Genomic DNA, 20,043 nt, shown 5'->3' with positions numbered 1-20,043 from the left:
GCCAGAGGAATCCCAGGAATCTATACAGACTGGAAAGAGCAGTCCTTGAAAGTACCCCTGCAGAGAAGAACTTGGGGTTCCTCATGGATGAAAAACTTAACATGAGCCAGCAGTGTGCTCTTGCAGTTTGGAAAGCAAATGGTATCCTGGGCTCCATCAGAAGAGGGTGACCAGCAGGGACAGGGAGGTGATTGTCTCTCTCTACTCTGCCCTCATGAGGCACCATCTGGAGTACTGTGTCCAGGTCTGGAACCCCCAATACAAGACAGAGAGGTGCTGGAGAGGGTCCAGAGGAGGGCCACGAAGATGATCAGGGGACTGGAGCACTTCCCCTAAGAAGACAGACTGAGGGAGCTGGTCTTGTTCAGCCTGGAGAAGAGAAGGCTGCGGGGTGACCTCATTGCGGCCTTTCAGTGCCTAAAGGGAGCCTATAAGCAAGTGGGGAGTCAGCTCTTTGAAAGGGTAGATAACAGCAGGACAAGGGGAAATGTTTTAAGTTGAAGGAGGGAAGGTTTAGTTTGGATGTCAGGGGGAAGTTCTTTACAGAGAGAGTGGTGAGATACTGGAACAGGCTGCCCGGAGAGGTTGTGGATGCCCCATCCCTGGAGGTGTTCAAGGCCAAATTGGGCCTTGATGGGGCCCTGAGCAGCCTGGTATAGTATTAAATGTGAAAGGTAGTGGCCCTGCCTATGCAGGTGGGTTGGAAATTCATCATCCTTGAGGTCCCTTCCAACCTGGGCCATTCTGTAATTCTGTGATTCTTTGATTCTATACTGTCTTCAAATGTAAGCTACTGTGAAATATAGAAGCTGAGCTTACAAGTTACCCCAAGACCACTGGAAATTATGGTATATGTTTACAGTAAGAATTTATTGTGGGAACCAAAAAGTTGATCAACCAAGTCACTAAAAATGAGAAAATACAATGAAACTCACGCAGTCTAAATAATATATCTATTGTTTTTGCATAAGCTGAAGGTGATTTTTCTGATCACTGAAAGTATGTAAGAGAATTTATCATCTTACCAGAATATCAGGAATTGCTACTAGCATATATTTCTAAGTAACATATATACCTTAATATAGTTTTATACAAGGTAGAGAGCACTTCAGTTGAATGGGCACCTAGAATAAACTGCTACAATGCCAGATTCACCCTACTGCTAAATACTGGTTGATGTTTTGTTATTACTGAATATATTTATTAAATATTATATAGGATCACTATAGAATCATAAAATTATTTGGGTTGGAAAGGATCGTCCAATATTATTTAGTTCCCCATGCCATGGACAGGGAAAACTTCCACTAGATCAGGTTGTCCAAAGCCCTGTACAATCCATCCTTAAACAACTCCAGGGTTGGGGCATCCACAGCTTCTCTGGGCAACTTATTTTAGTGTCTCATCACTCTTTTAGTAAAGATTTTCTATATAACATTTAATCTAACTTTACACTTTTTTTTTTTTTTTAGCTTAAAACTATTTCTTATTTTCCTTTGTAGTTCAGTTATCTGCACTTCCTCCCTATCATTCCTATAGACACCCTTTAGATATAGGAAGACTGCTGTAAGGTCTCCATGGAGTCTTTTCTTCTCCAGGCAGAACAACCTCAGTAATCTCAGCCTGTCTTCATAGGAGGGGTGCTCCAGCCCTCTGGTCATTTCCTCTGGATTTGTTCCAGCACATCCATGTCCTTCTTATGTTGGGTGCTCCAGGTGGGACCAGTGCTCCAGGTGGGACCTAATTAGACAGGAGCAAAGGGGTGACATCACCAGCCTCAAGCTACTAGCAGTAGTTCTTTATTGCATGTTGCCAGCTCATACTCAGTTTGTCGTCCACTGATACCCCAAATCCTTCTCTGCAAGGCCACTATGCCATTCATATACTATATCAGCCAATGAAGCAGATAGCTAGCACTTTTGTACCCAGTATACATTCATAAATATTTTTGCAGTGTGCAGATAATACAACAAAGATGAGTGTCATTTTGCATTAGATACCTGAAAGAGAGAGACAAACCCAGAGTCATAAAAACTTTATTTTCTGAGAAATAAAAATATGAGATAAAGGATGCCACTGTGAGATGAATTAGCCAAAATATTTTATTTTGACTTTGGCTTCATTTTACTCTTTAAAAAATCTTGAATTAAAAATTATACACTAGTTTTTTGTTTAATTAAAGATGGTCAGATGATCACTGGTGTTGGAATGGATCTGAGGATAAAGAGACCCAGAACTGTTTAAAATTAATATCTATCTGACTACATTAGTGGACAAAAGACTGTGTGGGCTATGTTTTACATTTTGCTGTTGATATGGGAGAGATTTTCCATTCATCATTCTTTCATGCCTCTTTCTTTCAGATACTATTGTCTGCAGCTACTGGGTGTGAACTGAGCACGGTGTTTATTTAGGTGTATTGGATAATGATTATTCTGTTGCTAAAAATTATTTTCTTTTTGTAGGATTGGCATCGTTTGCAAGACAGCTTTGATTCTCCAATTTGATACTTGATCCTCACCCAGATATGATGGGCCAGAGAAAATCTACAATCTCCAGGGTTTTGAGATTCAGCTCTTTGCACCTGTCACAGCAGTCTTTCCTCAATAGATCCATAACCCTCTGCTAAAGAAGCTTCACTGTGATTTAGGACATATAGAACATATGTTTGCACAGATAAAGAAAAGTTTTTGTGATCAAACCCACATTACCCAAGCCATTGAAAAAATGTTTGTTAAGAAAATTGTTAAGAATTGAGTTAATTGTTAAGAAATTGTTAAGAAAATTGTTAAGAAAAGAGTTTCTCAGTTACCGTAAAATTATTTTCTTCCCTTCTGTCTTCATTCAGGTATAAACAAAAGTATATTCATGAACTCTTGTAGCAATGAGTACTGAAAAAATACATATATATATGTTTCACTTGTATTAAAAGAAGCCTTATGAAAATCTCTTTGGAACTTCATAGATTCATCCATTCTTGTGGCACCTGGGGTGACCAGGCTAATAAAAAGCTTTAAAAGAGTGATGAAGAAACTAAACGTGAATGACCATAACTCATATTATTGAACTGTCATGATTTATTCTGAAGAGTGAAAGCTGCCAGGTAATGTTGCTAATACTGTGAGATATTTTAAGCAAGATACTATAAGCCTTCCAGAGTATATCACAGATGGCTATGTGGTCTGGGAATAAAATCTATCTACATCTTATGATATTTTCACATCTCTAATAAAAGAGCCAAGCAATCTAGCAAATCACTGAGCAGGAGGCATGCTGTAGATGATAAAAACAGCTAATTCTCTAGGGACAGGTAGATTGCAAAAAGTGCATGCCACAAGAGTTTATTGCCTACTGAGAAATGAGCCATGTGTGCAAAATGGAATTTGTTTACAGGAGACCAAATAATAATCCTGACAGAATTAAGAGTTAATATCAGTAGAGTGATTCATGCTTTAGAACCAGGAAAAGGGTCTTGGAGAGGTACAGGTAAGAAATCCATTTCAGGAAAAAGAGAGGAGAGAGAGCTCAGAGCATATAAGTAACAAATGATAAAAGTAATAAAAAATAAAATAAAACAATGAAGCTTCCTGCAGATAACTTCCATCGGTAGAAATTATTTTTCCATGATGCATTCATTATATGGTTTCAATGAAGGATGGCTTTCTGACGGTCAAAAGAATGGGGAATTGAAAATTCAAGACAAATTCTGCAGGTAGCAGTGGGGGTAGAAATAAAAAATTTCTCTTAATGTCTACTCACAGAACAATGATTAAGCAAATACAATGGCATCAATCAAATATGCAAGCAGAACAATCTGGAAAATGTCCATATCTGGCATGTCAGTGCATTATAATAAACTGTCCTAGAAATTTTATAATTCTTGCCGCCCATAGAGGAGCTGGTGGGTTAAAGAAATAAACTGCATCTTTCCAGTACAAAGGACAGTTTGCTGAAATCTGCAGAAGAAGAGCAGCAGAAGGCAGAACTCAATCAAATGACTAAGCAGAAAATTTTCTAATTTATGTGACAGCAAGCTACAACAAATGAGTAGCTCCGGACTGAACCAGCAAACAACCTTATAAAGTACTATCAAAAACAAATACTTAAACCTGACATAATAATGAATCCATGTAGTAGAATGGCAAAAACTAAACCAGATTTGGCTTTATAACTGTACTATTTAGACTAACATTTCAGTGTAAGATTAAAAATTGGAAAGATCAATTAAAAATTGGAAAGATCAAATTAACATGACAATGAAATTCATAATGTCTTTTAGAAGGAAATTCAGTACAGCTACAAACACATAAACAAAGAGGAGTATAGAAAGCATGATCTATGTTGAAGTACATTATCCTCTCATTTTCCACACTGAATGCAAGACAGATCACTACAGAAATTGTTATATGTCCTCCTGTAAAGCCTTGGTTTGGAAAAAACACCTTTAAAAAATAAAACTATATTTTCCTGGTTCCTGAGTGCCTACCTTGTGCCCCACATTGCTACTACTTCTCTTTTGGTCTGTGTGCTCACTGTAATCTAGCAACTGAGTTTGTGCTCCAGTATACATACATAGAGTTTTCCATAGGGTTATCATTTAATTTATAACACATCTTCATTTTCCATTTCATAAAACCATTCTTAACTTTGTTAACACTTATACTAAATAAATAAATAAATAATAAACAAAACAAAACAAAACCATGGAAATGCTAGACAGCAGTAAGCATGAATTAAAGGAGGAAAAAGTTTTTATACTGTCACCATGAATAATAGAAACCCAGAGTGCCTGCACATTGCACAAATGTTCTTCCAGTAGATTTTCTAAACTGCAACCATATGCTTGCAACGCAAAAATATCACAGGGAGTACTGTCCTACTTACTGCAGCAAAAAACAGTGGGTTTTATCTCTTCTCAGTTAGGTAGAAATGTAATGTACTTAAATCAGCAAATTGTTTCTGAGAATACAAAAACCCTGTAAAATTAAATGGTTTCATTGTTCTCTGACTCCTCTGATGTATATTTTCTTTAGTAACAGGAATTCAGAAAGGCTCCTGTGGAGAACAGTGGAACTAACAGAATACCATGAAAATAGAATTTCTCTTTGTTTTAAAGTGATGAAGAGAGAACTAATGAGGAAGAAATAATCACAGGAATTTAAAGCTTAAAACTATCAAGTCTTGTGTGCAGAGAAACCAGATCATTTGAGGATGCTAAAGTGACTGCTGCTTCTTCTTTATTGTATAGTAGAAGTACACTTGTTGTATTGTGAAATGCCCTCTTTTGTTATTTCTAGCACCAAGTCTGAGTAATTGCAATATGATACCAGCACATATGGTGGGGAAGGGAAGGCAAGGCAAGAAATTAGAATTAAGTACTTAGGGCCATATATTTCCACTAGCCAGAGTGGAGGGAAACAGATAGGCATGAGTTAAAGCAAGGCACGAAGTCTGGCAAAGTCCGCCCAGAAAGCAAAGGTGGACAGATCACACATCAGTTTGTGTCAAAGCAGTGGGACGTTAGGAATGATGAGCAAGGAGCTCATGTGCAAGCTCAAAGGAAAGAATAAGGTCCATGACATGTGGAAAAAGGGTCTGACCACTTGGGAAGAATACAGGAATTAGGAATGTAGTCAGGGCCTGCAGTGATGTAATGAGGAAGGCTAAAGCCCGCTTGGAATTGAACTTGGCTAAAGTGATAAAGGATAATAAAAAAAGCTTCTTTAAGTATGCTAACAGCAAAAGGAAAACTAGAGAGAATGTGGGCCCCTTACTAAGTGAGAGGGGGGGTTCTGGTAACGGGGGATGCTGAGAAGGCAGAGATACTGAATGCCTTCTTTACTTCCGTCTTCAGTGAAAAGGCTCTCCCTCAGGTTTCCCACACCGTGGAGGTTAGTGAGAGGGTCTGGGGAATGGGAGACTTCCCCTTAGTCACGAAAGAGGACATGCGTGAGTGCCTAGGCAGTACTAAGGTCCACAAGTCCATGGGACCTGATGGGGTGCATCCACATGTGCTGAGGGAGCTGGCGGAGGTCATTGCCAAACCACTCTCCATCATTTTTGAGAGGTCTTGGATAACAGGGGAGGTCCCTGAAGACTGGAGGATAGCCAATGTCACTCCGGTCTTCAAAAAGGGCAAGAAGGAAGATCCGAGTAATTATAGGCCTGTCAGCCTCACCTCTGTCCCTGGAAAGGTGATGGAACAGCTTGTGCTGGATACAATCTCCAGACAACTGGGAGAAAAGGAGGTTATCAGGAGTAGTCAGCATGGGTTCACCAAGGGGAGGTCGTGCTCGACCAACCTGGTGGCCTTCTATGATGCTGTCATATGCTGGGTGGATGGGGGAAGAGCGGTAGATGTAGTCTACCTTGATTTTAGAAAGGCATTTGATACTGTCTCCCACAACATCCTTATAACAAAGCTGAGGAAGTGTGGGATAGATGAGTGGACAGTGAGGTGGGTTGAGAACTGGCTGACTGGCAGAGCGCAGAGGGTCGTTGGTGGTGGTGCAGAGTCTGGCTGGAGACCTGTAACCAGTGGTGTCCCCCAGGGGTCTGTGCTGGGTCTGGTCTTGTTCAACATCTTCATCAATGACCTTGATGAGGGGATAGTGGCCACCCTCAGCAAGTTTGCTGATGATACGAAGTTGGGAGGATTGGCTGACACGCCTGAAGGCTGTGCTGCCATTCAGCGAGACCTGGACAGGCTGGAGAGCTGGGCAGTAAGAAACTGGACGAGGTTCAACAAAAGCAAGTGTAGGGTCTTACACCTAGGGAGGAAGAATTGCATGCACCAATACAGGCTGGGGGATGAGCTGCTGGAGAGGAGCTCTGCAGAGAGGGACCTGGGCGTCCTGGTGGACGACAGGTTGGCCATGAGCCAGCAGTGTGCCCTCGTGGCCAAAAAGGCCAATGGCATTCTGGAGTGCATTAAGAAGAGCGTGTCCAGCAGGTCGAGGGAGGTGATCCTCCCCCTCTACTCTGCCCTGGTAAGGCCTCATCTGGAGTACTGTGTCCAGTTCTGGGCTCCCCAATTCAAAAAAGACAGGGATCTCTTGGAAAGAGTCCAGCGGAGGGTCACAAAGATGGTGAAGGGCCTGGAGCATCTCCCCTATGAAGAAAGGCTGAGTGAACTGGGTCTGTTTAGCCTTGAGAAAAGACGACTGAGAGGGAACCTGATCCATGTTTATAAATATCTGAGGTGTGGCGGCCATAGCGGTGAGGCCAGTCTCTTTTCAGTGGTACGTGGAGACAGGACGAGGGGAAACGGACATAAGCTGCAGCATAGGAAGTTTCGCATGAATGTGCATAAGAACTTCTTCACGGTGAGGGTGACGGAGCACTGGAACAGGCTGCCCAGGGAGGTTGTGGAGTCTCCTTCTCTGGAGATATTCAAGTCTCGCCTGGACGCCTACCTGTGCGACGTGGTGTAGGGAACCTGCTTTGGCAGGGGGGTTGGTCTCGATGATCTCTAGAGGTCCCTTCTAACCCCTACAATTCTGTGATTCTGTGATTCTGTGATTCTGTGAATGACCTGGAGTGAGTGTGCTGCCTGGTAAGATCTAACTCATATTTCAGAGTGTGTTAACCCTGAATGGAAGAATGCTAACTGAACACAGGAAGCTGTTCTGCCAGGCAGACATCAGAATTATGTGAAATATATTTTTCAACAGTAATTCAGAATTGTGGTCTATGTTAAATTTGTTTTTCATACTTTTATTTTGGGAGATGTTACACTGTCATTTAACGCCAACTATTTCAATGTGTGCTTTTTGTAGTATTTAAAAAGTTCAGATAAACCAACGACCATTATAAATAACAATTATCTTTCTTCTTTACTATTCTTCTCATTTCAAAAATGGATGTAATGGCAACTTTCAAGTTGGGGCAGCAGAAAATTTCAACAACCTTACAGCAATTTTCAGACTGAACACATATAGAAGAAGTATAGAAGAAGATAGTACAAGTATGATTTGATTTCAGAATAATATTGAAAAAGAAGAAAGAAGAAGCTAAAGAAATTAAAAATTTAATCTGTTAATATATTCTTTCACTACACCTCCTTCCCTCTAAAAGGGAATTTATTTAGAAGTACTCAATATGTAAGCAATAAGTCAATTTTTAGTCAGCAATTGATTTTAGATCATTATTTGTATCCAACATCATTTGCTATCTGTTTCTCTAGAAGATCAATAGTACAATAACTATTTTCAGTATATGATTTACTATTATACATGCTAAGTATAGAATCCTTTCTTAAGTACATTAAGTATTTATTATTTTGATTAGCATCAGAAACAGATACCCTTTTTCTCTTTCCTGTGGTGAAAAGTAATCTTTTTTTCTGTAGGGAAGAATAAAGAATTTTTTTAGAACTTCTGAGAAGAAAATCAAACAACAACATGGTTTGAATTCTAAAATCTGAATTACTATATACCCTGAATCATGTTGCTACAGAAATCAGGGAATACTGTCAACCAGACAATTAAGAAGTCAGGAATATGTACATATTCCTTTTTCATACAATTAAGAAGGCAGAAGAAAAAAAATCCAAACAGACCCAAAACCAGAAAATCTACAGAACATCAGTAGCAACAACAAAGTCCAAAACACCAATGAACTAAAACAAACAAACAAACAAACAAACAAACAAACAAAAAAGAAAAATAATTCATAACTCTTTTGAGAGCCTTGTTCTTTTTCCTGTTGTGTTGTATCCTTAAGTGATACCTTTTTCCAGGTAATATTAGTCATATACAACGGTGAACATGTTGTGCTACAGCAGGGGGCAGCATGGTATGCAGTTTTCCATTCATTAGCCAGGCTTAAAGTATTAACAATGTGTTTTACTAATTAACACACAGCTTTGCTGGCTAGAGACTGTTGAGTAAACTCAATTCCTACAAAAACAGGCAAGTATGAGTTCTGTGGATGATCTGCAGGTCTTGGTTTAGATACCAAGATATCAGTAAATTATGAAAGAGAAAAAACATGTAATTCACAAAGATTACAGTATGTAGTGTAGATTAAGACCCTATTTTTTTAATCAGTCTTCAGCCATTTGTGCATAGTTCCTTCAGATAATAAACATCAGACTACTAGTAGTCTTCTTGATGTGTTGCAAACGTAAGTCTGACACAATGATAAAATATCTCTCTCTGCTTGCAAAGCTGTTCTAGAGTCTTTATATTAGAGTTTCCATCACAAATGCTCACAATGAAATCAGTTTTGCTAAACACTTTATATCCTTATGAAATTGAATCTGAAGACATGTTTTTATACTAGATATTGCTGGCAATTTGGAACAGTAGAGTTCCCCTGAAGGTCAAATGTGAACATAATTATCCCAAAAGCTTCAGATTTGCTTATAGATCTGCCTCTGGAATCGATACAGTTGTTATGCAGGTATGCTTGAGATGAGGAGGGCAATTGCAGTATTTTATATAATTGATTCTACAGTTGATTTGAAGTGCACTGATCCTTACTTCTCATTTTTTAAAGTCAGTCCCATGGATGAAAAATTACAGTTGATTCTTAAGAACTTTTTATCCTGTAATTTCTTTGCCATGCTAAACAATCTTTTTTGTCCTTATTACAGTGTTAATTAAGGATAACAGAACAAAAAATGATTACTAATTTCCTTTAAAACAGCAGAACGGAATTAATGACAACACAGCTTTCTGATGAGGGTGGGTAGTTTCTTAAACTGAAAACAAAAAATAGCTCTAACTGCTAATCAATTACACCTGGATTAGGAGATATTACTAACAAATGCCATGTAGCACTGAAATCAATGAGACTTGTCAAAAGAAGTAATGAAGCTCATAGTGGTTCCACTGTTCAGGTACTGTAAATACAGTTTTTTGCATAGGAAAAGAGTCCCTTATCAAAAGTGAGAAGAGCTAAAAAGACATGCTGGAAAAATCTTTGCTTCTGAATAATCACTGTATTTCAAGGAAATATATAACTATATAATTACAATTATATAATATATATAAACTATAAAAATAATATAAATATTTATATATTAGTTAGCATATATATAAATACTTTTCTTTAAAAAAAAAAATAATTGTGTAGAAAGTGGGTCATGTTATCATTTTGCATGATATGGAATATGCAGATTTTCAAGGCTTCAAGACTGAACCAGGTGATACTCAGCAATTTTTCTTTGACAATCTCAGTTAATTTGAATCTAAAACTCTATGCAAAAAGTTAAGGGATAGGCTCAAATCTACATGGATAAAACTGAAGAAAATATTTGTGTAAAGCTTATGATTCCAATTCTTAAGGTTATTTTTCTACGATCTACTAATAGAATTAAAAAAAATCCAAAAAGTTAAATAGTTACATTTTTGCTGGGAGGCCACTTTTAGAAGGTAAAGCATTTACTGCTATTTATTTAAATAATCAGTGCATTAAAAATAATAACAACAACAACAACAATAAATCTTCTACAATAACTTAATACCTAAATATGGGCTTTTTCTTGACTGATGCATTTAGATATTTAAATGTTGTCTGTTTCCTTTTCTGAATATCAGCACTATCAAGGAAGATTTCACTCAAAATAGCCAATTGTGCCAACAAAAATGCTTGATCATATTCATGGAAAATCAGAAAGTATTTATAGGATTGGAGAAATGCATTTTCATGCACCATCTTTGACAAATCTGTAGTAAATGTTCCAAACTTTTAAATTACATACAGATTGATCCTTCAGTTCACATTTTCAGAAGATGACACTCAGTGGACTTACTGGTCTTTAAGCACACCTCACAGAATTTTTGGATGTCAAATGCTTACTGAACAACCTGGTCCATGGAACTTTGAGCCTCAGGAAAAACCTTCATTTGGGGAAATTTGAAGGAAGAACTAAGATTCAGTCTGCATGTACATGTTTTATTGATATATCACATGGCAGGAGGACATAGGGTAAGCTAGTCTTTTAAGTAAAACATTGGAGGAAATTCAAAAGAAAAGGTCAGGTAAAATGCACACTGAGAGTTATAAATGCTGTACATGAAAGCAATGGCAGTACAAAGTATGAATCCGCAGGACAAGAGAATGAGATATTGAGCACAAAACTTCTTTGTCCTAACTGTTCATTATTCTTCAATAAATGGTATCTGTTACAGACCTCAGATATGTAAAATAACATTATGCACAGATGAATGTACTACATATCCTAGCATATAAACAGATGAAGAAATAGTACTGTAGTAAACTAAAATTTCTCTTAATGTCTTTGTATAATTAATATTTCTTGGGAAAGTGTACAAACTCTCTGTATTTTATTGCTGTTATGCCTAACATTTAAAAAAGCATTTAATTTCTTATATATATGCTCATAAAAGAATAAGTCCATGATTTTTAAAATAAAACTGTGATTTAAAACCATTTTAAAAGGCTAAAGTATGTTACTGTTTTACCTTATATTATATATTTTGTAAAAAGCTAAAATCACTTCATAATTTTCTGAGACTATTTGAAGAGATTTAAAATATGCTAATTAATAAACTACTTATCAGAGAGAATTTTTCAAATTCAGTGCAGTTTTTGCTTCTTTGAGGAAGACGGTAACATTGTGTTTAAGATTTTACTTAGAAGATATAGTACAAATATATTTATAAGATGTGGAAGAAGTTCTTCAGCATTTCATTTCTGCCAGGCAACTGAGACACAGTGTAGTATGTTGTTTTCCTTGCCCCTTCTCATTATCTTTTTTCATCCTGTCACATCTGCGTTCTATTTTCTGAAAGGTTTGCTAAGCCAGCCTGCAGGGTCTCCAGCTAATGTTACATCCAGAATTTTAAAGAGGCTATTGCTTTTTTTTTGCTTTTTTTTTTTTTTGTTCTCTCTCTTTTTTTTTTTTTTTTTTTTTTTCCTATCTGTATCTTCAAAGACATATGTCCATGGTCTAGCACCAAGTTTTTGTAAAAGGTTAATCCATGATTTTTATGTAAAATTCTTCGAGGAGGTCACGATAGCTAGGTAAAAGCTTCAGAGCTGCAGGCTAAAGAAACCAGTACATCACGATGTACTTAGCAAGTGACAATATACAGTATAAAAATTTGTAGTGAGTTTTCTAGAACTGCAGTACGAGTTTGGAAAATATTTTCTATTTATTTCTATTAAACAGACAACATATAGCATTTCATTAGCTTTCCAACCTCAATTTCACTTTTATTGTGCTTCTAAATAGTTTTAAATGGAGAATAAGTTTTTACAGAATTTGATATGCTGTTTAATTTCCAACAGACCTTTTAAAAAGAGTAGCTTAAAGTACTTGCATACATCATTTTTATTCCTTTTTTTTTTTTTTTTTTTTTTTTTTTCCCCCTTTGAAATACTGCACAATTGTTCTTATGCTTTGTATGTCTACTAGGGGACTTGTGGTACACATATTTTGCACACAAATCAAATGTCTGGAAAAGCATTTTTATTCACAACTATGAATCCAGAACTTGACATATGAAAATGCATCCTATGCCATACTCTAGCTTTTTAGCTGAGACAGTTTTGAGATGGTTCAGTGTGTTTTGGTTTGTTTAGAGAACTGTTTAGTAATACAGATATTTTTACAGTATGTTGTCCACACAGGGAGGGAGAGGAGTGTATACAGTGAGCTAATCTTTATTCACAATTTGAGGTGCATATCTTATATTCCCAATATCAAGTTCTGTTGAAGAGTTATTAATAAAATGTTTTCATTTCTTCTCTAGTAACAGTAAGATGGATGTACAATACACAGAATGCATTTCACTCAGCACAGTCTGAGGAAAGCAATCTTAAATATGATATCCCTAATAAATATATCACTTCTGTGACAATGAATGTATAGAGAAAAAGACACTTCTTCTCATTTGATATGTAGTGTATAATTTTTTTGTCTCTCTGACCTGATTTCTCCTTCATAGGACAAGTATGATTCTATTCATTGAGCCAAGAAAACTGAGCTCTTGCTGCGGCAGGTGCTAATAAACTGTTCTTCAAAGGAACACACAGTTTTCAAGAGTCACAGAATCATAGAATCACCAAGATTTGAAAAGACTTCCAAAATCATCCTGTCTAACCTAAGACTAACATTTCTCCATTAAACTATGTACCTCAGTACAACACCTAAACATTTCTTGAACACTTCCAGGGATGGTGACTCAACCATCTCCCTAGGCAGCCCATTACAGAGCCTGACCAATATTTCAGAGAATAATTTTTTTCCTAACATTCAACCTGAACTTCCTGTAGTGCAATTTGATGGCATTCCCTCTAGTCCTATCACTTGTTATATGGGAGAAGAGGGTAATTTCCATCTTGCCACAATCTCCCTTCAGGTGGTTGGAGAAAGCTATAACGGGTACCCTGAGCTTCTTCCTCTTCAGATTAAATAATTCCAGTTCCTTCAGCTGCTCCTAATAACAACTCCAAATCCCTTGCCAGCTTTTTGCCCTTTTCTGGACATGGTCCAGGGCATTGACGTCTTTATTGCAGCAAGGGGCCCAAAACTGAACACGATACTTGAAGTGTGGCCTCACCAGGGCTGAGAGCAAAGGTGCAATTACCACCCTGCTCCTGCTGGCAACACTGTTTCTGATACAAGTCAGGATGCCACTGGCCTTCTTGGTCACTTGAGCAGATTACTTGCTCCTTATCAGCTGAGCATTAACCAATGTTTCAGGTCCATTTCTTCCAAGGTCTTCTGCTCCAAGCCTGTAGCATTGCCTGGGGTTGTTGAGGCCAAAGTGTGGGACCTCACACTTGGTCTTGTTGAACTTCATCCCATTGGCCTCAGCTTAACGATCCAGTCTGTCCAGATCCCTCTGTACAGTCATTCTATCACCAGTCAAATCAACACTCCCTCCCAGCTTGGTGTCATTTGCAAACTAACTGTGAGTGTGTGCTCAATGACCTTGTCCAGGTCATCAGTAAAGATATTGAGCAGGACAGGCCCCAGTATGGGGAACACCACTTGTGATCTGTCACTAGGTGCATTTAACTCCATTCACCTCCACTCACCTGTCCATCCATTCAGTTATTTACCCAGCAAAGGCTTTGCTGAAGTAGGCAGACTATGTCAACACCTTTTCTCTCATTCACCAGGCAGGTCACTTGGTCTCAGAAGTAGATCAAATTGGGTAAGCAGGATTTGCCTTTCATTAATCTATGCTGCCTGGTCCTGATCTCCCAGCTGCCTCCCACTTAGTGTGATCTCACTCAGGATGATCTGTTCCATAGCCTTCCCTGACACCAAGGTCAGGCTGACAAGTATAGGTTTTATGTACACCAATAGATACAACTAAAGTATTGCTGATATTAGAAGCTAAAAATAATAATTACACTGGAAACATAAATTTGCTTCAGTTCCTCAAGATTTGGAAGAAATGTAATTTTATAAACATACAGGAGGTTTTGCTAAATAGTTCTGTGTTAAATTTCTATGCTTGAATATTTTGGAATTTCTCATATTCAAAATCTCTTCCTTCTTCTTCTTCCCCCCTTTTATCAGTGTGTAAGGACATGCATTAAAAATGATAACTGGCACTATGTCCAAGTGGAGGCAAGTAATAAGTAGTGTCCTCCATGGGTCTGTCTTGGGACCAGTGCTCTTCAACAGCTTCATCAATAACATCGATGATGAGTTTGAGTGCACCCTCAGCAAATTTGATGACATGAAGTTGAGTGGTGTGCTTGTCAAATTAGAAGGAAGGGACACCATCCAGAGGGATCTAAACAAACTCAAAAGATGGGCCTCTTTGAATCTACTAGGGTTCAGTGTTGCAAAGTGCAAGGTTTTGCACTTGAATAATCTGGGTAAATAAGTCACTTTTCTAAGGCAAGAGGCTTCAGAAAGATTCTAGAGTGGAAAAATGAAAAATAAAAAATGAAAAATAGAAGGGGCTAAAGGGGAGTGAACTACATCCATCAATATAGGTTTAATTCTGTTTGACTGGTGGTAAAAGGGAAAAAGAAGAAAGAAAAAAAAAGAATTTAAGAACACTTTACACATTTGTAGTAAGTACAAAAATATCAGTATTTCCAGTGATTGTTTTTAACAGAAGAAATCTCATAACTAGTTGAAGAGTATTTCCAGTTGAGGCTGAAATCAGGTAGGTCAACTTCATTAAATATTAAATGTATAGTCAGCTATACACTCCATTTTTACCTCTCAATTTCCTTTCAAATCATACAGTTATCTACAATATTCTAACTAACTTTACTTCCGTCCTACTCTGATAATACATTGTCCTGATATTTGGATATTGTCTTGTTATCAGTAAGGCCACAAGAGTATGTTTGTTTAGTCTGACATTTTGCATAAAGTCCCAAGGATTCCCTGTACTGAATCAAACAACTTATATTTGAGAAAGATCTGTTTTGGAGACTGATCTCTTTCATAAAAACACTCTTTTAAAGACTTCAAGCAGTGCTGATACCACTCTTTCATGGTGAGCTATTCTAATGGTTAATTATTCTCACTGTTAAAATTTGCACTTTATTTCCACTTTGTATTGCTCAAGATTCTGCTCATTCAACTTGTTTTGATGGTTTTCTCTGCTAGATTAAAGAATTCTTGGACTCTTTGTTGTGTACTTGATGTAGACTCCTGAGGGTGGTATTCACAGCCTCACTGAAGTCTCCCATTCTCTCTGTCTTGTGAATTACATCTACCAACTAAACAAAGTAAAAGTGATGTTAAAGTAATGAAAGAAAAAAGTATATAATCTCAAATAAATGGGACAAATTTGTTGATTTCATATGTCTGCGTACTCTTTCTTTGAACACTGTTCTCCTCCAGAATGCCCATTAATGCTTTTTTCTCATGTTCTTCCTTACCCTATTTTAAGAATTGTTGGCCTCCTTTTAGCAGCATCTTAATTCTAAAAATTTAAACAAAGCGGTTCCTTGTCTGTGTAAATGCTGGTGTATTTTAGTTAAAGGAAGTAGTAAAGGAAGTTAGAACATATTTAATTAACAAAATAGTAGAATAACCAAGTTATGTGATGTTTTCTAAGCCTTTTGGTTGAAGCTTGTCTCACAAAGAAGAATGCATGCTGTATCTCTCTCTGTCAGCAGCTTCTAGAAATGATGAAAGATGAAAGGAAATCAGAAAGCAGTAAAGTAAAACAAATAGCCACCATTAGTTTATTGTTAAGGGGCATTATGTAATAACAATAGAGAACTATGATGGTGTTTTCAGTAATCTTTGCACCATCCCTGATATATTCCTACAAAAATTCGGAAATATCTGTTGCTTCTAGGGTTCTACATTGCCATTTCAGAAAATTATTTCTGAAGAGCTTGGTGGAATGTGGCAAGTATCTGTAAGAGACCAATAAATTCAATTGAAAACATTTTGCTATATTGCTGTTTAAATGACTGGGCAAGATACTTATCAACACACAGCGCTCAGGAACAAAACAAATTGCACAGAAATACTCAGTGAGATAGTTTAAACCAAAAGTGGCATAACTACATGAGTGTTACCTCATTCACTGAAGAAACCTCCTTCTTGTTTCTGTGCTCTGAAAATCCTTTGTATTACAGAGCCTTGGGCTAGGTGATTTCCTTTTAAATGAGAAAGAAACAGTTTGAGTATTTCTTGCTCTATAGAGCTGTATAACCAAGACAGTGGAACTGGATAAGGACATGAGTATATTTGTATCCCATTTAATCCAAGTTTTTAACCACTACTTATTAAAAAACACTTGAATAGGATTAAATCTGACAACACTGTTTAAATGTAAATTCAATCTATCAATCAATAAATCCTGACTGTTTTCATGTAGTATTTGACACCGTTTTAGAGTATTTTAAAATTGACAAATATTACTTCTAAATCAAAATTCACTCTTTACCCCTCATAAAAGCAAATAGAACAAACCCACACTGAGAGGTTTTATATTAGACATTGTTTCTAATTGCTAGAGACTTCAAATTTGCATTACTAGAATAATATGAACTTACTTAACTTTAAACTTTAAGCCACCTCCTGAAGATAGTGAAGAATATTTTCTTCACATTTCCATGTAGATTATAAAACTTATGGGATCCAATTCTTAGATTCTTAGTAATTTCTTCTGCCTTCTCTGTGAGGAACTAGCTTTTCTTTGGATAAAATATCTTCTGCTAGCAAACTTTGTTCTACTTCATGAAATAATGTAATAAACTGAATGTTTTCATACACACGTGCACACACACACATACACACACAAAAAGCCATCCTTCTCAAAAGTGTTTTGGTTGCTGTACTTTTGTATACTCAAGTCATTGCTTTATACTAGAATGCCAATTAAATTAAAGATTGCTACAATATTCTTGAAATCACCATTCTATATAACGTTACATTCTGTGACTACTATAGGAAATGAATCAACTTACATTAATAAAGATTAGGAGCTTCAAGATATTGTTAACTAAGGTACTTCAGTTATGTGAATTTTAAAGTCATAAAAAAAAATAGAAGATCAAATAGAATATTTTCTGACCTCAGATGAAAAATTACCGCAAATCCGACTGTGGATAATTTATCAGAAAATCTTGTCCTTTGAAAACAGGATTATACTTTACTTTTTGTTTATTTGTAAAAGAAAGAAAAAAAACCACAGAGAATATGTTGTACTGAAATTTTTATATGGGAAAATTTTGAGGCATATATGGAAGGCAGAATGAGCACACTTCTTAGAACATCGTGCTGTTTGCTATACAGAGCACATTTCTAAAAGGTAGGAGTTGTCAATCATGTATTTTTAGGAAGAAGAGTGAACTGACCCATATTTGCCAAGTGCTTTTAAAACTGCATAAAAGAATGAGGAAAGGAGTACCATTCAGAGGCATTTTTCCACATATCCCATCATAAGGATGAAATGCCATTTTTTATTTTTGAAAATTTAAAGTTTAAAACTGACTATAAACACTGGAGGCTGGCAAAAGTTTATTTTCTTTTGGCAAATACAATGCTTTAATAATCTTGCATACTAATGACCTCATTAGAATCACAGAATTATAAAATGGCTTGGATTAGAAGGGATCTGAAGGATCATCAGGTTCCAACCCCCCTGCCACTGGAAAGGTTGCTAGATCAAGTACTGCTTTAGATTGCCCAGAGCCCCATCCAAACTGGCTTTGAACACCTTCAGGGATAGGGAACCCACAGACTATCTGGACAACCCATCCCAGCACCTCATGACCAACTCAGTGAAAAATTTCCCCGTCATCTAATTGCCCCTCCTTTAGTTTAAAACCATTCCCTCTTGTGCTACCACTATGTACCTACATAAAAAGTTGATTTTCCCTCCTTTTTATTATCTTCCTTTAAATACTGGAAGACCACAATGAAGTTTCCCCACAGCCTTCTTTTCTCCAGATTGAACAAACCCAGCTCCTTGTGTCTGTGGTTAACCACTAATGGTTAATTAACTGTGAGGGAAAAACAAAACAAAACAACAACAACAAAAAACCCCTCCTTCATCTAAATTCTCTACTTCTATGTAGGTATCTGTGGTAATTTAATACCTTTGTTTTTTTTTTTTTAATTTCTGAATGGTTCTCCTGCAGATATTTTTTGTTAGATATTTTGCTTCTGAGTTTTAACTCACACTAAAGACACATAAGTAAGATATTTTTTCTTGGCTGCTTACAGTCCTATTTTTCTCTTTTTCATAAAGTCAAAAGTAATAATTACTGGAAAAATAATCAGTTTTACATAAAGACTAACACCATATATCTCCTAAATAATGTGTTCTGTATTTGTTCATCTGTGATGGCCATATTAACAATAGTACAAATACTGTTGAATATTCAGTCAATGATTAGTGAAATAATGATTTCTTGAATATTATTCTGAGTTTTTTCCAATATGGTTCATCAATACATGCTCTTTATATTACAGTTTAGTTATATATTATTAATTGTGTTTATTTCTGAAAGATAGTCTAAACACAATACAATGCTGTATCCTTTCTGACTGTCTTTAATTGAACTTATAGATATGCTTCTAGATCACTGTTGAGATTTCTTAATATATGCTGATACTACTACAAATGAAGGAGTCTACATGAAATTAAATTAAGTTTGTTTTTATCGAATAGCGTGAAAGAAGATAAATGAACTCTCAGGCCAGAAAGTGAGGCATTTATTGATTCACTGGTTATCTATCTTGGATTTTATTATTTACAAAAAAAGGATATTTCTATATGCTTAAAGAAAGATTTTGAAATTTATGCTAACCTTTCACTAGGCAGTAGTAAGTGCACTAACCAATCTCATTTAGCTTTGCTTAGTATTCATTTTGCTGTCATCATGAGCATTATCATCCACTCGCACCAAACAGTCTCAGCAAATTGTAATGAGTTTATCTGGAATATAAAGTGAACTCCAGACTTTTCACATTTTTTCATCATGAGCACAAATTTTTATTGATTTAGATAGTATCAGATAGTATCAGTGTACTTTGAACATGAACCTCATTTCCATTGAAAGCCAACTAGCCACTAGGCTTTTTTCCTCAGTACTGGTTATTTTGTAATAAAGATTCAGTTATCATTTTGAATGCATAGTTAATTCCAGAATGGATTTTAACACACATATATATGCAGTTAATATCAAGCATTCATACTTATAAAATATTTCAGGCATAAGGGATTGTTTTACTCAGTTTTCCTTTTGCCTATATCTATTTCATATGTAATTACTTAAAAGCCTTCAATTCACTTGAGTGCTGTGAGTCACTTAGGAACAAAACAGTAGAATATTCACAGTAAGGATTCCACTTAGATTGTGATTTAATTGAGGATAACATTTCTTTTTTAAAGTTTCTTCTGATTTTTAAACTCCTCCCCTAAAAGCTTTTTCTAAATAGTTTGTACATTGATTTGCCTGAAAGAGAGTATACTTAAAAGACTATATTTAAAAGAGATTATATTTAAACAAAAGAAAAAAAAAGTTTACATAGATATATAACATTGGATATTGTCTCAGCTTTAAGCAGTACATATTTTGAAATGTATTCATCTGGGATACAAATGTGAAGATCAAGTATAGTGT

General features: G+C 36.4%; 1 long non-coding RNA gene across 5 annotated transcripts in view; it reads right to left on the bottom strand.

Moving 5' to 3' along the window:
- Window positions 1-10,888: 10,888 nt before the first annotated feature.
- LOC146542190 (uncharacterized) overlaps window positions 10,889-20,043 on the bottom strand; it is a 58,574-nt gene continuing 49,419 nt past the window's right edge. For all 5 annotated transcript variants that reach the window (XR_014880469.1, XR_014880471.1, XR_014880470.1 and 2 more), the window contains 2 exons: window positions 16,486-16,566; window positions 10,889-16,077 (listed from right to left, as the gene is read on the bottom strand). This is a non-coding gene — a long non-coding RNA (uncharacterized LOC146542190). The remainder of the gene's footprint in view (window positions 16,078-16,485; window positions 16,567-20,043) is intronic.

This window comes from Meleagris gallopavo, chromosome Z (genome assembly GCF_905368555.1).
Source record: "Meleagris gallopavo chromosome Z, MGAL_WU_HG_1.1, whole genome shotgun sequence".
Taxonomy (NCBI): domain Eukaryota; kingdom Metazoa; phylum Chordata; class Aves; order Galliformes; family Phasianidae; genus Meleagris; species Meleagris gallopavo.
The sequence above is the reverse complement of the archived record's forward strand: the minus strand, read 5'-3'. Positions and strand labels throughout refer to the sequence as shown.